This window comes from Dipteris shenzhenensis, chromosome 23 (genome assembly GCF_047967505.1).
Source record: "Dipteris shenzhenensis isolate YYH24624 ecotype China chromosome 23, Dip_SZ_1.0, whole genome shotgun sequence".
In the NCBI taxonomy this organism is placed as follows: Eukaryota; Viridiplantae; Streptophyta; class Polypodiopsida; order Gleicheniales; family Dipteridaceae; genus Dipteris; species Dipteris shenzhenensis.
This window is the reverse complement of record NC_141618.1, coordinates 17,339,812-17,353,564: the sequence shown is the minus strand read 5'-3', so window position 1 is coordinate 17,353,564 and position 13,753 is coordinate 17,339,812. Positions and strand designations below refer to the sequence as shown.

General features: G+C 39.1%; 1 long non-coding RNA gene across 1 annotated transcript; it reads right to left on the bottom strand.

Annotated features, from left to right (window-relative positions):
• Nucleotides 1–10,472: 10,472 nt before the first annotated feature.
• On the bottom strand, nt 10,473–11,266 carry LOC147887071 (uncharacterized). The gene is made up of 2 exons (XR_015543251.1): nt 11,118–11,266; nt 10,473–10,855 (listed from the first exon to the last, which is right to left on the bottom strand). It is a non-coding gene; the product is annotated as an uncharacterized LOC147887071 (long non-coding RNA).
• Nucleotides 11,267–13,753: the final 2,487 nt, after the last annotated feature.

Below are 13,753 nucleotides of genomic sequence, written 5' to 3'. Positions count from 1 at the left end.
TTCATGAGTCAGCTCAAGTATGTTGACAGTCTCCTGAAGAAGTTTCATATGGCAGATTGCAAGATTGTAGCCACTCCCATGGAACAGAGTTTGAAACTTACTAAGGATTTAGAAAAGCCTACGGTCAATGACAGATACTATAGGCATCTCATCAGATCTCTTATATATTTGCCTATCACACGGCCAGATATTTGTTATGTAGTAAGCTCACTAGCATAGTTTATGGCAAATCCAAAAAGTCTCACTGGAATGCAGCCAAAAGAGGCTTAAGATACATCAGAGGTACAAGACAGTTTGGGATAGAATACAGAGGAAGTCATCCACGATTGCATGGATACTATGATAGTGAATATGCTAGAGATCATGAGACCAGGAGATCGACACAAGGATATGCATTTTTCCTTGGTCAAGGCGCTATATCATGGTTGTCAAAAACAAACAACCAACTGTTTCTTTGACTTCAACTGAAGCTAAATATAGGGCACTCACTACAAGTGCATGTGAAGCTATATGGCTCAGAGGACTATTGTCAAAAACATATTACTTTGATGAGTCAAAGCTAACAACAATATACTGTGATAATCAATCGGCTCAAGCATTGGCCAAGAATCTAGTATATCACTGCAGGACAAAGCACATTGATGTCAGAGAGCACTTCATCATAGAAAGAGTGTTACTTGATGGCATCACATTGCATTGTGATAGCAAAGAGAATGTTGCAAACATCTTTACCAAACCACTCGATAAAGAGCTATTCGAGAAAGACCGACTAGCTCTTGTTTTGACCAAGAGGAAGGACATTCCTATTTAAGGGGTGTGATGGAATGTAATGCTCAGTCCTTCTTCGATTCTCCAGAATCATCATCTTGAGGGAAGGCCTAGTTCATGATGTTGATCTTGAGAGAAGGTGTTTAGAGTTCATGCTCAACATCATGTGATCATTTGTGCATAGCACCATCATGTGATCATATGTGCATAGCACTAACCCAATAGAGTGATATAAAGGAAAGGGTTAGATTCCCTAACCCTAACCTAAGGGCTTGTATATATTCTACATTTTCAACTAAATCTAGTGTACAGTTAGTCATTTGTGGTGTGCTCGCCCTCTCTCCTGATCTCCACTCTTCTCCTCTCCCCTCTTCATATTTTGTCACCTCGCCACCAAGCAAGCATCTTTACCGCCTTAATAGTTGCATCCAAACTAGCAAAATAACTTTAAATGACAATTTTCTTTGCATCTTTTCCATAAAATCCGTCTTTTCAACTCTCCTTATGGTGATGCCTAAGACTATACTTTCAAATTCAACCGTGAGGTGTGCCAATTCACCTAGCACCATCACAACCAAATGAAAGTTAGACTAATATTTTTTAAATAGCTTGTTTGTGTATAGATTACCATGCTGGAAATAAGTACAATTGAGAGAGTTTGTGTATGTCATGAATTGATTGCAATGGTTCAATAGTGCTAAGATATTATTCTTCTAGTTGAAGAGTGGGTGCTATTAAATATGGAGCCATGAGCTTGATCTCCACAAGTAAACCTTTTGCATGGAGAAATCTTAGAATGAGTTCAAGCGGTGCTTCGACTACATTCAATAGTATGAGTGTTCAAGAATAGGATGATCTTTGTGTTTCTTGAGAATATCTAGACTCAAAAAACATGAAAATGATGTCAAACATGTCCTCGAATTGTTGAAGGACAACCTATTGTATATCAATGCTTGGAAATGAGTCCACCATTTGAAATATTTCATTAATTCCTCTAGTTTTGCAGGGCATCATGTTAGTAAGTCCTTTAGTTGTTGGAGGACAATTAGTTACACATCACTCCAAGAAGTCCAATTTCTTTTTGGAAAAAGTCCTCTATTAGGGGTAGACTATCAATTCCTCCCGTCTTTGCCAGGGCTGTCTAGCATATCAAATACCAAGAAGTCTCATTGGGGGTACACTATTTGGGCTATACTATTAATTCCTCTAGTGTTTGTTAGGAATTTCCATAGATATTAAAGGTATTCAATTGTATATCAAATTCCAAGAAGTTCAATTTCATTTTGGAAAAAATTCACTATTTGGAGTATAGTACAATTCCTCTAGTGTTTAATAGGACCATGCCAAGGTTTAGAACATTGGGAAATGGTAGGAGTCTAAAAATGCACAAGAGGTATGCATGTCCATGGGTATTTGCCACACCTATTGTAAACACATCAAGGACTTAGCAAAGGTTGTGGTGCCTATTACTAATCCATTATAGGGCATTGAGAGCAAGAAGTGGCTTACTTGCTTCATTCTTAACACTTGTACAACCTTGGAGTTATTGAAGAAAGCAGTTACCATTGCCCCCTATTTAGTTTTGGCTCAATTGGATCAACCTTTTTTAAGGTGAGGGCTCATTCCAATCAATGACTATGCCATCAAAAAATGTTAGAGCAATGTCATCTCATCCAATCACATTTCAAGGGAGCAAGGTGTTGCTCGCACAAAAACTAGGTATTTGGTTTATGATGAATAAATTTTAGTTGTCATCACGCTCTCATTGCCACACCTATTGTAAACACATCAAGGACTTAGCAAAGGTTGTGGTGCCTATTACTAATCCATTATAGGGCATTGAGAGCAAGAAGTGGCTTACTTGCTTCATTCTTAACTCTTGTACAACCTTGGAGTTATTGAAGAAAGCAGTTACCATTGCCCCCTATTTAGTTTTGGCTCAATTGGATCAACATTTTTTAAGGTGAGGGCTCATTCCAATCAATGACTATGCCATCAAAAAATGTTAGAGCAATGTTATCTCATCCAATCACATTTCAAGGGTGCAAGGTGTTGCCTGCACAAAAACTAGGTATTTGGTTTATGATGAATAAATTTTAGTTGTCATCACGCTCTCAAAATTTGGAAGCATTTCTAGCAAGATTTTACAATACAAACAAACCACTAGGCCTTGTGATGGTTGCATATGATGCTTGTTGCACAATGGTTGGCTCGACATACCTATGTAGTCATTTTTTAGAAATAGAAGGACATGATTGATATGTACCTGGCACATAAAATGTGGTTGTTAATGCTCTTAGCAAGAAGGGCATGGTTTTACCTTTTTCCATTGTACAATAGTCCTTGCTCTTAGAGACACAGAATCAATTTCACATCACTCCATATTTTGGTATATGTTTGAATAAAGTCTTGTTAGATAATTTACCTAGTACAGTTGGTTGTTTTACAAAGGTTACCTTTGTGTTCTCTCTATGTTCCATAGAGCCTTGCTACATGCTATACACAATTCCACAATTGGTGTCCACTGAGGTGTATGCCTCGAAAAGCTTGAAAGAAGTTTTTTTGGCCCCATTTTCATATTGACTTGAATGAGTACATGAATCAATGCTAGATATGTTAGAAAGTTAAGGTCCCTCATAAGAAGACACTAGGTTTGCTACAGCCCCCTTAATTCCAACATGACCATTGGAGCAAATTAGTATGGAGTTTTTTATTTGCCATTGGTTCCAAGAACACCATGTGCCTTACCACTATGGATCAACTCAATAAAATTTTCATTCTTGCTAGTCATGGGGTTGGTGCTTATTGGTGTAGGTACTTTAATGAAATGCCCCATTAATTTATCTAGATATTTTGATTAAGGGACAAATCACCTCTTAAACCTCTCCTTCCCTCCCAATATGCACCTTGCTCCAAGTCTTAATCAGCTTGCTAGAAAATTCTAAGTAAGAACTTGAATTCCGCACTTGTGGACAGCAAGTACACTTGCTAGGTCACTCTATCCCCTCGTATCCTCTCTTGCTAGGTCACTATATCCCCTTTTATTCTCCTATACCATGAATTTTTGTCCAATGATGGACTATGATTGCCCATGGTTGGTTAGATTGTGCCTTCAATATCTAGTTAGAAACTAGTTTGGCAAATTCAGATAGTATGGTTGTAGAACAAGCCCTTGACTTTGTTTGGGAGTAGTCACCAAGTACCAGCTTTAAAGCATGCTATTGTTGGTTCCATAAATGTCTCTAAAGATCTTTTCTATTCTTTTAAGGTGCTGATACCAAAAGGGTAGAACAGTTGCCACAAACACAGTATAAGATGTCAAGATGTGCTTAAGACTACTAACTTGGCTCAAAGTTTCCCCTCCCATTTCTTGAACTTATCCTTGATCATTTGGATGCACCATTCACAACACTACTTTTTTTTTAAACTTCAAAAATTTCCCCTTTTTTCAAAGCACTATTTAGGTGTGATTCCCACATGTATGAGGCATCCTAGATATGTGATTGTGTCACCAACCACAACCCATTTAAAACCATGCTCACACATCCAATGAGGTATGTCTACAATGAAACATTCTTCATTAACCACTAGCCCTAGTACAACAAAAACTTCTTCATTTGGATCTACAATAGTGTCATCATTATATTTGTCACCAAGAAGCAAGTTTCCATTATCAACATCATGTAATTGTTGTATGGCAAGGGGAGGTCTCTTAAGGTGCCTTTGTGTTGATTTTAATTGATTCTTTGAGGTAAGGGGTTAGTTCCCATAGAAAATAGTTGTGGCACAAGGGGAAACCCTTGTCTTACAGAGCTCTCTTCAGGAGAAAGCCATGTAGCTATTATTGGAGAACGTGGTCTAATGTGCCTTAATGGCAACTGGTGCCACAATGTTTAACAAATGTACAAGGGGCATGAATAGTCCTATAAGCAAATGTGTCATGTGGAAATACTTGGACATAAAGGAGCATTGAATCCCTCTAGATCTATCCCTCTAAGTATTTTTTGGGAGACTCTAGAGTGGTCTTGTGGCTAAGAGGCAAGAGATTGAGAAACCTCATTTTTGGGCTACGATATGGAAGCCTACAATGGTATTGAAGCTAGAAGGATTGTGGCATTTGGTAGCAGTTGTCGCACGGTCGACATGTGATGGGTGTTTTTGGTTTATTTCTTGTGGGATGTGGCAACCCATGGCAGACTATTTGGTGATGGGTTTTCTCTGACTATTGCAGAGGTGTCATGTTTCATGATAGACTCATAAGTGTGACTTTTAATACATCGATGAGTTGGACCAATAGTAGCTACTACCTCTTGCCTGGTGTCATGATCCATGAGACAGAATCATAAGTGTGACTTTAAATTAGATGTCAATTGCTTGCATTGATGGCTAGCTATCTATGTTTGGTGTGACACGGACTTTGCAATGCTTTAGGATGGCTTTTATCTATTGTACCCTATCCTGTCTCAAAACACCCTTGGTTGTTATGTTGGTCTTTGTGTTTGGTGTCTATTCTTAGTGCTTTGGGGATTCATCCATAGGCGTATTGGAGGTCGTGGACATCACTCTCATATATACGTAGAGTGGTCTAATGTAGGGTTTGTGGATATCATGTAGATTAGGAGAAAAGACAATAGGAGGTTGGCTGTCACACAAATGAAAATCTACAAATTGGCTGCTAGAGCAAATGGGAAGCTCATTTCATGTTATGTTTGTCATTCAACAACAACCCTAGTATTTTCAATTTGATAGAGGAGATTTTAATCCTCTCCAATCCTAGGAAGGAGGTTAATGACAAAGTATTGATTACTGCCCCAGGGTTTGATACAAACTTTTCTTGGATTGATACTTCAATATATTTTGATTGAATCTAATGAGACAATGTTCATTTATTTTTTGGTGCAGTTGGTTGTATCACAATTTCCTAAATTAGTACAAAGATATGTATATATACTCAATTCCCTCCTTTCTACAGTACTTAGCAATAATGTAAAGTGCACATTGGATGTTTGTACCCAATTGCAACATGTAAATTTGGAAGACGTGTGAGTACCTTTATGGCATATTACAAGGAATAAGTAACATCACATACTTATTTTTGCTCTTGCATTGATACGATTGTATCAAATAATAATTATACTTAATTGGTCATGCAGCTCACATTGGAGTTTGTTGATTTTGCACATTCAATCCAAGCAATGTTTTGTTGTCTATTGTAGCACACGCTATCATGGCACTGTGAACTATTAAGTGTACACTTAATGTGTTCTTGCTTCACTATTATGTATCCTATGCAATATACACATACTATTCTATTATATGTTAGGATGTGTAGGTCAACAAGAAAGTTTATATCTTCTATCAAGGCAACCATGTAGCAGGAAGATGACTTGCTAGATAAAATAAAGTTCATAATATGCAAAGTAGTGGGCAAAAGGACTGCCACAATTGTGGGTGGATAATGCATGTTGCTCCTCAACAACTTTTTGAACTAAAATCACATGTATGTTTGCATATAGTGTTGTATTGATATTTCTTCATGATTTCTTCATTCATGAGAACATTTTAACCTTTGGTCTCCTTGTAGAATCACTGTTTAGACCTAATTACTACCATTAGGGGGTGCCCTAAAATTCAAGAATCAAATCTTGGCCCAACGTCATAGCCTCCAAATAAACTATCATGCAAGTCTACTCGACATTCTCATAGACAAAGTTACCCTTGTGGAGGAAGCAAGTGTTGCACAAGGGACCTAGATAGTCCTATAAGCAATGTGTCGTGGGTATCCTTGGATATAAAAGAGCATTCAAGCCCTCCAAGGCTATCACTCCTAGGATGTTTCATGAGAATCTGGGGGTTGTGTGGCAAGGAGATGAGGGACTGGGACCCCTTGTACTCGATGCTTTCTGAATTGCCACATGATAGCCTGCAATGATTTGATCCAATGCTCAGGATCAGCTCTCTGAGTCCTAGCAACTCTGATAGCCATGTCAAGGTTCATGGTTGGATGGAAGAAAGTATCCACTATCCTTTTTTTGAACTTCTTTTCCATAAGATCACATCCGTAAGGCTGCATGTCAACATCAACCTACAGGTTTTTGTTGATGTTAGAAGATGTATGGAAAGCTAATGCATCCAAATCTAATAGGTTAAAATTGGCCTCCCAACGTTTTGCAAAAGGATTTTAATGATTATCACAGCTAAAGAACAAGTCCTCAGAGCTCTATCAACTAGCGATGTTGTAGAGTGACATCCAAGTTGTGAAATTTCACTGACCTTGAGAGAAAAGAAATGTAGAGTATGCTTGGGCTCATCCTTCATCCTCACCTTGTGCAATACCCTGATCAAAGCCTTGCCATCTCTGTAGATAGCCCATTTGCCTTCTTTTCTGGCCATCTTCACCTTTGCTAGTTCTGAGCTTTTGTTCCTTAGGTGATTCTTGACATGCAATCAAAAGAAGAAGAGAAAAAAGGGAAGGGAAGGAAAGAAAAACAAAAGGGGAAAAGTGAGGATGATTTCATCACTCAAATTCTTGCTCACTTTCAAGTAAAGTTGTTGGGTAAAACCATGGCTAGGCTTAAAGGTTGTGAGGGGTTTTCCACCCCATTAGTCCCCTTATGTCACATTTATATACATGATGGAGTGAGGCAAGTTGATCCGAAATGGTTCAATCTGAAAGTGCTATGGATATTTAGAGGAGAATCCTTTGTGTTGTCTATGAAGGTGCCATCTAATCAAAGATTCCAGTCACAGATGATATCATTTCCACATGGGATCCTATTTGGCAAGAAGTTAATAAAATTTTTGAGGAGATTTTGGAATAGAATGAGATGTGGGGAGATTTGAAACACAAAATGTTTCTTTATTGGGATGGCAATCATAGGACACAAGCATGGATGGAGGCTATAAAATAAAAATACAAGTTTGATGTTTCAAAGCATGTTTCAATAAGAGAAAGCTTTATATCTATTGGTCCCATAGATTGGATCTTTGAATAGGTTGAATAGGTAATATGTCTCTCTATTTTGCTTATATTCAAATTGTTTTGAGCAACATACTTTAAAGGAATTCTTATTGTTGTTTAATGTTTCTTAATGAAAGATTAGATGAAGAGGCCTTTGTCCAAATGAAGTTGAAAGATGTCACTGTACTCAATTAGGAGATCAAGAGAGGTTGATGACTCTTTCTTTGCATCCAAGTTTACTCTAGAAGAGATAAGCGGGTACTCTTAGTGTATATGGAGTATGTTTTTTGAGAATGTGTAAATAATTTGCCTTTTCATCTCTTGTGGCATATTATTGGGGTGGTAAAAAATTGTAGTCGTCCTAAGTGACTTGTGAATATTTTTCTTTTTTGTAGGTTTGAGTTACAAGGGAAGCACAGTTGAAGAGGCATGGTGGATTGCCCTTGTATCCCCTTACCAGATACATGGTTGCTTGGATTCTATTCCTAGTTAGTACTTTCAAGCAATGGGATCCTAGTTACTACTACATACATGTTGGCACGGATTCTTTTCCTGGTTAGTACTTTCCATATCTTGTTCCATCAATTTTTAATATATGTATTTGCAATGTAGTTTCCTTACATGAGTGGTATGATCCACATTGAAAAAGAATAAGTAGTCCGCGTCTATAGAAGTGCATGTGAATGATTTCTAGCCTAAAAGAAGAAAAGAACATTTGGATTATAGGAAGGGAAAGGCAATAAGTAAAAGCACACACATTGGATCTTCAATAATTTGTGGGGATGTGGTGTCAATGTTGGATGCCTAGCGTTAAAAAAAGAAGTCAGTTGGAATTGAAGCTATTAAGGATTTTTTGTTGCTTTACGCAAGCCATCATGGAGGGATGAGGAAAGGGGTTAATAACACTCCTTATAGTGTAGATGCCATTTTTTTGGACATGCCCACTAGCATGGAAGTGGGTGGGTTTGACATCTACATGGCTAGAATGAACGGTCCAAGGAAATTCTTGAAGCAGTGCTTGGCCTTAGTATGGCAATGCTAGATGATGCAGGGTGGGTGCTTTTGATATCCTCCACCACCCATAGATGGGAGTTGGAGTTGTAGATTAGGAGGCATGAATTGCATGTGTATAATCGTATACAATTGTGTGGAGAAAATCTGTCTAGAAAAAGCCATGATGGTAGATAGATAAGTGAATCCTTCACATGCATACTACTTTTACTTTTTCAAAGCTTATAGAAACTATTCTATTTTTTGAAAAGACTCTGTTGGGTGCATGTTGCAAATGACTTTACTCTGACTTTACGTTTGATCTCTAGTCATTTCCTATAACTTTTCTTTTTAATTTCTTTTTTGGAGATGGCTCTAGATTTAATATTTTGTGTGACAAGAATATGTGCCTAAATCATATAAAGAAATGGCTATAAAGCATGCCTAAAGCAATGTTGGACCCATCTACTACCAAAATTAAAATGAAGCACGAATGGCACGAGTCCATTAAGGGGAAGTATGGTTGTTTTTATAGTTCCACTTTTGTGCTTTTCGCCAGGAGGGTGGAGTTGCTCTGGACATGCTTGCTAGAGTGGGTGGGTCCATAGCTGGACCGAAGGTAGGTGTGCATGTTATGACTGTAGATTCTGACCAAAATGTGGTAAATTGGAAATTAAGCCATAGAAGTGAGTCAGAGTATTTGATTGTAAAGCGTTTAATAGAAATATTCTCATGTAAAATCTTCATCTTGTAAATGGTTTATTGGAATGTGTAGTAAAAGGAGGTCGGATTGAGTCTTCTTCGAGCCTGAAGGGGTTTTTGAGTTTGGCGATCCAATTGACGATGTTGACTTGGTGAGTGCTATTTACTTTATTTATTTGAAATATATTAGGGCTTTGAATTGGAGAGCTAATACAAAATGACAATTACGATACTGAATTGCCTTGTTAGGCAGAGTGTATGGCTAGGCACATGCGGACGCATGGTGGACAGAATGTAAGAAAGGGAAAATTAACGAGGAGAAGAGATCAGTGCATTATGTTGATGTCAATGCTGTGGAGTAGTAGGCATTTTGCACATCCACCAATGAACTGCTAGACCTTTTATCATTGGATTTCTTTGATTTTCTTTGATGTTTATGTCTTTAATTTCTTGTCACTTTATTTTGGACCAATATTTGGGTTATGGTGCTTTCTCTTTTGGGATAAATAATCTACTTCTATGGATGCAACATGACATTCGAATTGGTTATGTAGATGATATTACGATCTAGATGTGAGCTAGTTATGTGGATGGTATTGGTATCTGGAAAACTCAATGGAAGCTTGCTAATATGCGATCCCTTCACATTGAGAAATGGGAAATTTTTGTTTGGTATTTGCTAAGCTAAATGAAAATAAAGTGCATAGCATTAGATTCGGGTTCAAGAGTGTAAGACCACCGAAGTATTTCATTATATGTTCTGACATTGACTATCGCACATAGCTAGCCACTAGCTATACATTTTGAGGATCAACAACTCTCAAAACTCGCACAAAAAAAACTAGCAAAATGTCAAAACCCATCTTCTAACACTTTTTAAGCTCTAATAATTTTGTGTTATGCTTCTTTTGGTTGTTTTCTGTAACGCATTCTCTATGAATAGGACTAGGTAGAGGGACTAGACTTTCTTGAATTGATAAATTCTTGAATGAAAATATTGATTTTTAGAAGATTAGCAAAAGCATGACGGTGGAATTGATAATACTCTAGGTTGAGGCCACAAGATTGATTGGGTCACGAACACTTTTACAAGTCTGGCAATGCAATACATTTCTGGTATTTGATTTAGCTTGCATGGTGAGGCCATTTCGATGCAAACTTTGGTACAAGCATTGAGAAAGTAAGACAACAGCAACGAGATCGCATTCGAGGAGGGACAGAATATAGCACTACTTTAATCTCCTGCTTGGTGAGAGCTTAATGCCTTAAAATGCATTCCGATCCTGCATTATGGGCAGCATCCCTTCTTGCAGCATTGGAGAGTACATGTGTTGTTGGCCGCAATCACGCAGCATTCGCACTTATGCTTGAGCATGTCGCTCCACTGATGGGTGCTCGGGTATTTCTGCTCTTCCGCCGACAATTTTCGATAGGCTGCAGTCCGCCGTCCATGGAACAGGATTAGTTTTAGCCGAAGAATCACTCTCTCAAGCTGTAAATGCGGCGAGAATGCAGCAAAGCTGAGATGAAGAATCAAAAGCTGCAATGACGATAGAAGATAAGGGCACAGAAATCAGGCTTCGACAAACTTAAAACTCCTGCAGATTGCAAGCCCAAGCAATATGGCCTAAACGACTAAAGCAGACGTGCGGTCCGTTTCTCTGAAGCGAAATGCGGCAAGGAAACAGAAGAGGACCTGTGGAAACGGCAGCAGAACCGAGCAAGACGAGGAAAACGAAGAGGAAGAGGATGGGGGACGTAAATCGAGGAGAAGCCATGGCGGTGGTTCAATTGAAGGCAAGGTCTGTGGGGTGCTAATTATAAGGGGCGGAAACGAGGAATCGTAAGGCAATTGGACTCTTGGGTCTCGTCCTGATCTGGTTTGTGCAGACAAGCGCTTTCCGACGCACACAGAATAAGCACATGCCTCACTGCTGCAACTGCCTTTACCATTGTTGAATTGTTCACTTGTTGAGCATGATGAATCGTGAAAAGGACTAGTTACTGTACAATTGATCATTGTTCCAACTTCCAATGTTGCGCTATTGTGGGGATTCTGGGGAAAATTCAGCCTCCCGACAAAGAACGCATAGCTCACAAAAGGGTCTGTGCACACGCAGACAGTAGTGCGCAGCCAGAAAATTAGGTTTCTGTTCACGCGATTTATTTCCAAAGAGCTTTAAATAAGTTGGTGAAGATGTAAAGAACCTAGCTTTAAATAACTTGGTGAAGATGTAAAGAGCCTCTTACAAAGCCTTAGGTGGCATAGAATGATTGGCTCTTCAATACCCCTGTCAGGTGTGCAGGTTTCTGAATAGTGTGGAGTGCTAGCTGCGAATTTCTGAACCAGTCTGCAATGGCACCCTATTGGTTGAAAAAACAATTGCACACTGGTGCTTGTTTTGGCACCTTCAAAATTTAATCGCTCCTTTTGCGAACCCATGCACCACCACTTTACCCCGATATCCGCATGAGTTATCACTGGCTGCGCATTTCCTTGCTTGTGTGCCCTAGCTCAAAGAGATTGCTTCTACCAACCTTCAAATTTTCTTCGATGCACATTGTCCTCTCAAAAAGAGACTAAAGACGAGTTGGATAACAACGGAAGAATGTTCCAAGAGAAGCTAGACGGAATCCACTAATGACAGAAGGATGCAAAAGTCCATTCAGGCATAGATGGTCGGTCCGTCAACGGATGGAGGAGGTAGTATAAGTTTTGAGATGGCCACAAGGCATGGCTCTCACGGGGTCATGAGACTTCAATCCTAGGAACCGAGTTCAACACACCCAACAATAAGAGTCACTCTTGTAACCAAGAATTTTGGCCACCAAGAGCGACAGAAATGTTGACCGTGAGGAGACTATATACACACTGAAGAGAATAATTTTTTAAACGTTAGCCCACAAGGCATGGCCCTCAGAATCTGATGCGAGTTGATTCTAGGACTTTCCGATTGGAAAGTCTTTCTCCATCTCCTTCCTCCACGTGGACAACCATCCATGGGTGGGATTTTTAGTTGTGAAAGCTAACCCGAGTAGAAGTCATGTTATTTGTGGGCGGTTTAATCGTAAGGAGGTGTGATTCCGTCGTGCCGTCATCGAGCAGATGAGATTAGATCTTAGCTAACCTCGGCACTCTATGGACTAGGTAGGGGACATGAGGAGGCCTTTACCTCATATAAAAGTGGTGAGCGACTCGCCCAACCAGTTGCCACTTTCATTTTATGTAAAGGTGTCAAAGCAGATGGGATAAGGTTGTAAATGTTTTGGAAGTTACCTTGATGTAATGGACAATTGGCAAAGTTTCAAACATGCGAGCATGTATGGTAGAGATTTACCTTAATGTGTGGGCATCTGCAAAAGTTTTTAACACATCAGCGAGCTTGAGATATAGAGGAGGCCTGGACATAGCGCTAAGGATGAACGTCCAATTGATCCTAGGCCTTCTCTGAGTTTAGGTTCAATATTGTAAAGCTTTTGTTTAAGGAAAGTACATAGTTAGTAGATGCCAATGTGTTGAGTATTGCTTCATGGATGTTGTAGAAACATGGCGAAGAAAATCAACCTCACATGATGACACAAAGAGAATCTCAAGGGAGCGATCAAAGGAGAAGTAAAGAGCTCCTTAGACTTTACATGACTACAAAAGGAAGTAAAGGAGTAAGATGAAAGGTTGCTCAACTCAAAGAAGCTCCGGATTGGAGGGCTACCAGACAACTGGACTGTAGCAAAGGATTCTTGAGAAGAGCCCCATGTGAAAAACTTAGCAAAGCTTTACCAGGCATTGATTTGGGTGATCTCAACTTTGAGATAGCTGAAAAAGGAGCGCAGGGAATTCTTACGTTCAAGTCAAGGGCTAAAAGAACACAACTCCTTAGACAATCCAATAAGTTGGAAGGTCTACAGGTGTGGATTGCAGAGGACCTAACCTTATGCTCTCTCTATTTCTTTGTTTTTAATAGTTGATCACCTGCGAGCTATGCTGAAGGGGAAAAGTTTTTTTTTTCAATTTAAAGGGGGGAAAGTTTCTTATGCTCTCTCTATTTCTTTCTTTTTAATAGTTGATCAGCTACCCGCCCTACATGAAAATTTTTGGTGTAATAGAAAAAGACCTCCAGGATAGCTCACCAGCGAGCTATGCTATTGAAGACATGATTCTCGACTCCATATACAATATTCTTGCTAAAAGTTGCTATAAGACTGTATAAGATTCTTGATAATAGCAACTTTTAGCAAGAATCTTGTATGTGGAGTCGAGAATTATGAGGGACCTCCAGTCCTCATGATGCAGACTTGTCCATACTTTTTAGAATAAACTTGATAACTCTTTTG